The 5,000-nt window shown below is 35.7% G+C and overlaps 1 protein-coding gene across 2 annotated transcripts in view; it reads right to left on the bottom strand.

Moving 5' to 3' along the window:
* Positions 1 to 4,591, bottom strand: part of LOC149131231 (uncharacterized) — a 20,526-nt gene extending 15,935 nt beyond the window's left edge. The window contains exon 1 of one of the 2 annotated variants that reach the window (XM_089341085.1): positions 4,453 to 4,591. The gene's annotated coding sequence lies outside the window, so the exon portion shown is untranslated. The remainder of the gene's footprint in view (positions 1 to 4,452) is intronic. The other variant, XM_089341086.1, reaches the window with a different exon arrangement.
* Between the last annotated feature and the right edge of the window lie 409 nt (positions 4,592 to 5,000).

The raw sequence follows: 5,000 nt of genomic DNA on the forward strand, positions 1-5,000 counted from the left end.
CTAGGTGCAATGCCATGGTCATTCATGACAGAAAGGGGTCTTTATAATTTCACTGAACTGGAACATATTACAGATCCATGTAAATCTTGGTTTCAAAGGGCCAGCAAATTCGAGGGAGGGCGTAAGTCGATTACATCTATCCCTATACTCAACTGGTACTTACTTTATCGACCCCCGAAAGAATGAAAGGTTAATATCCGATAGCAGAGGAATTTGAATTCAGAACGTAAAGACGGACGAAATGCCGTTAAACATTTTGCCCGTCGGGTTAACGATTCTGCCAACCCGCTGTCTTATATATCCATACATATATTAAAATACATACATATATTAAAATACATACATATATTAAAATACATACATATATAACTTTTTATTTTTTACTTGTTTCAGTCATTAGACTGTGACCATGCTGGGGCACCACCTTGAAGGGTTTTTAGTCAAACAAATCGACCCAGTACTTATTCTTTTAAAGCCTGGTATTATTCTATCATTTTGCTGAACCGCTAAGTTACGGGAACGTAAACACACCAAGCGGTAGTGAGGGACAAACATACATACACACACACACACACACACACACACACACACATACATACATACATACATACATACATACATAAGTACGATGGGCTTCTTTCAGTTTTCGCCTGCCAAATCCACTCAGAAGGCTTAGGTCGGCCCGAGGCTATAGTAGAAGACACTTACCCCAGGTAAGTGCTATGTAGTGGGACTGATCCTGGAACCATATGGTTGGGAAGCAAGCTTCTTACCACACAGCCACGCCTACGCCTATAATAAATATTCCATTATGCGCATTTTACAAATGTAATGATGTGTACAGTTTTTCGAGTACATGCAATTTTGTTTGTATTTCATTGTATGAATATATTTCGATCCATTTCAAGATCAATGGAGAAGGGATGTAGTCTTTTACTCTTTTACTGGCACTTTCAGTAATCCAGTACAGTTTTAACATCATTAACTGGAATCCTGGACAGGAAGGCAAGAAACTTATTGACAGCTAAGAACATGCACCACCCAAAGGCAGACGTTGACTTTCTTGACCAACCCAGAAGCAGTGAGGGAAGAGAAATGATGCAATTAGAACTGTGCTATAAGACCTCCACCATAGGAATGAACAGGTACTTATCTAGTATAGAGGCCTGAATGCTGCAACTTGTGTGCTAACATGAAAGCAGCAGAAAATTGCATTTTATTGACAAGGAGGCTTATAATTTTGCAATGGAGCTTGACATTAATCCTGAATTTGTTGAAGAACCTGAAACCACAGCTACCAATCAAACAAAATGAATCATGCAGGCTGCAAAAGAGAACGGGCAGAAGTAAATTGAGGAGCGCTGGAGCCAGAAACCCTGCATGTACGATATATTCTTCAAAGACAAAATTCTGATGTAGACCAAGCAAAACCCATCAGTGTCTGAGAAGTTCAGGATTGAAAGTAGAGACTGAAGGCTTCATATTGACGGCACAAGATCAAAGCTTTCTTACCAGAAGTTATCAGCCTAACGTTTTTCAAAACGGTGCTGACTCTAAACGCAGAGTCTGTGACACATTTGACGAAACAATATATCATCTTGTTTCGGGAGATCCTGTGATGACACCAAGCGAATACAAAAATCGCCATGATAGGGAAGCAGAGTACTTACATTGAAAAATAAGCAAGAATTACAAAATTGGCACTCCTAGTAACTGGTATGAACATCATTCTGATCAATCGTTGAAGGTAAAAAGTCACCATTCTCTGGGATTTTCCAATCAACACTATCAGAACGATCCAAAATAATCTACCAGATATAATTATTGAAGACAAGGAAGAAAATACGTGTAGACTAATAGATGTAAGTGTTCTCACTGATAAAAAATATATCTGTAAAGGAATTTGATAACCTTAGTAAATATAAGGACCTTGAAATAGAAATACAAAATATGTGGCCTCTTAAATCGAAAACTGTTCCTGGTATTGTAGGTGTCCTAGGTATGATTTAAAAAAAGGGATGTCGGAAAAAATTTAGACAACATTCCAGGAGCACCATGTCTCAAAGAAATTTAGAAGATTGTGCTGACAAGTACTGCCCAAATCCTTAGAAAAACCCTATCAATTTAAATGTTTGTGTTGTATTATGTTGAGGTATTTCGCAACTGCGATAGCCCCTTATACTTCCCAAGCTTTCAGTTATATTTCAACATCTCTTAACATTCATTTACGCTAGGGCGCTGAGTGTATCTCGGCAAGTGATTGCAACAAATATGCAGATTAAAGGTAAATAATAATAATAATAATAATAATAATAATAATAATAATAATAATAATAATAATAATAATAATAATAATAACAACAACAACAATAACAATATAATAATAGTGACTACAATAACAATAATAAAAGTAATAACAACAACAACAATAATAATAATAATAATAATAATAATATTAATAATAATAATAATAATAATAATAATAATAATAATCCTTTCTACAAAAGGCACAGGGTCTGAAATTTTGGAGGAGGGGGCTAGTCGATTATATCGACCCCAGTGTTTCACTGGCACTTACTTTATCGACCCCGAAAGGATGAAAGGGAAAGTCGACCTCGGCGGAATTTGAACTCAGAACGTGCAAACGGACGAAATGCTGCTAAGCATTTCGCCCGGTGTGCTAACGTTTCTACCAGCTCGCTGCCTTAGATTTTAATAATGATAACAACAGCAATAATAATAACAATAATAATAATAATAATAATAATAATAATAATAATAATAATAATAATAATAATCCAAATATATGGTACCCTAGGTATAACACCTACATACATGAACTTCTAACTTGTTGTCTCTTGAGGTCTCTGGGTGAGACTTGGATCCAACTTGTACAAATGCAAAACAAAAGTCAAACAAAATAATAATAATAATAATAATAATAATAATAATAATAATAATAATAATAATAATAATAATAATAATAATAATAATAAATTCCACAATAGGCTCAAAGCTTGAAATTTTGGGAAGACCTAAATGCTCAACTGCCACTTATTTTATATATTCCGAAAGGATGAAAGGCAAAGTCGATTTCGGCGGTATTTGAATTCAGAACTTAGTCAGAAGACAAACATATTTTGCTGAGCGTAGTTTCGATCTACGGATCGCTGCGTTATGCACCCGACGCGCTCCTACAGCGATACCGATTTCAAAACGTTGGTACAAGGAGAGCAATCTTAAGGGGAGTGGGTAGTCAATTGCATCGATCCCAGTAATTAACTGGTACTTTATTATATTGCACCCCCACCGGAAGGATGAAAGGCAATGCTGACTTCGGTCTGGTTTGAACTCAGAACGTAAGGAGCCAGAAGAAATGTCGCTAAGAATTTTGCCGGATAATAATAATAATAATAATAATAATAATAATAATAATAATAATAATAATAATAATAATTCTCTAGAACAATACTATGTACAAATCCAAATACATGGTACCCTAGGCATAACACCTACATGAACTTCTAACTTGTTGTCTCTTGAGGTCTCTGGGCGAGACTTGGATCCAACTTGTACAAATGCAGAACAAAAGTCAAACATAAAATAATAATAATAATAGTAATAGTAATATTAATAATAATAATAACAACAACAGCAACGGTAATAATAATTCTTTCAATAATAGGCACAAGGCCTGAAGTTTTGAGGGGAGGGGGTTTAGTCGACCCCAATGCTCAACTGGTACCAATTTTATCGACCCCTGAAAGGCTGAAAGGCAAAGTCGATCTCCGTGGAATTTGAAACGTTAAGACGGAAGAAATGCCGTTAAGTTATTTATCCGACGTGCTAACGATTCTACTAGCTGTCCCACATAATTACTACTACTACTACTACTACTACTACTACTACTAATAATAATAATAATAATAATAATAATAATAATAATAATGGTTTCTGATTTTGGCACAAGGCCAGCAATTTCGAGAAAGGGGTAAGTAGATTACATCGAGCCCAATGCTTAACTATTACTTATTTTTATCAACCCTGAAAGGATAAAAGACAAAGTCAGCTATTTTGTAAACAAGGAAGATAATAATAATAATAATAATAATAATAATAATAATAATAATAATAATAATAATAATAATCCTTTCTATTATAGGCACAAGGCCCGAGATTTGGGAGGGAGGGAGGGGGATAGTCGATTACATCGACGCCAGTGTTTCACTGGTACTTATTTTATCGACCCTGAAAGGATGAAAGGCAAAAAAAAAATCAACCTCAGCAGAATTCGAACTCAGAACGTAGCGACGGACGAAACACCATCGAGCATTTTGCCCAGCATGCTAACGATTCTGCCAGCTCGCCATCTTGATCATAATGATAATAGTGATGATGATGATGATGATATTAATTTTTACAATTGCAAAATGAAATTGAGTTTGCGCTTACTGTTGCTTGCTCTTCTCGTTCTTCTGTTCCCGTTAAGTGTCTCCTCTCTGAGACGTTGATGGTTCACTGCCAAGCGATGTTATGGTACAATGATGCCGTCTGCCTGTCACATATATATATATATACATATATATGTTTGTATGCATTCATATGTCCATATATATATATACATGTATAAACATATATATATATATATGACATACATACACGTATACACGCATTCATACCCACTCATATTGTGTGTACTTCTAGATGTGCACCAATAAATGCTTTCGTGGTGGTGGGCAGACGATCAACAGGAGTAGGAGGAGGAGGGAGGTGGGTCGAAGAAAAAGTAAAGGAGGAGGAGGAGGTAGAAGTGGAAGAGGAGGTAGAGGCGGTATTAAAATAATAATAGAAAAATAATGACAATTGAAAGAAATCGCCCCACCTCACCCTATATGATGGTGGACATTATGGAGAAAAAAAGAAAGAAAGGAAAGAGTTAAATGAACGAAAACATTTCCGCCTCTCAGCTCAATACCACCACTTCAAACAGCACTCCACAA

Source organism: Octopus bimaculoides, chromosome 24 (genome assembly GCF_046866305.1).
Source record: "Octopus bimaculoides isolate indiv1 chromosome 24, ASM4686630v1, whole genome shotgun sequence".
NCBI lineage: Eukaryota > Metazoa > Mollusca > Cephalopoda > Octopoda > Octopodidae > Octopus > Octopus bimaculoides.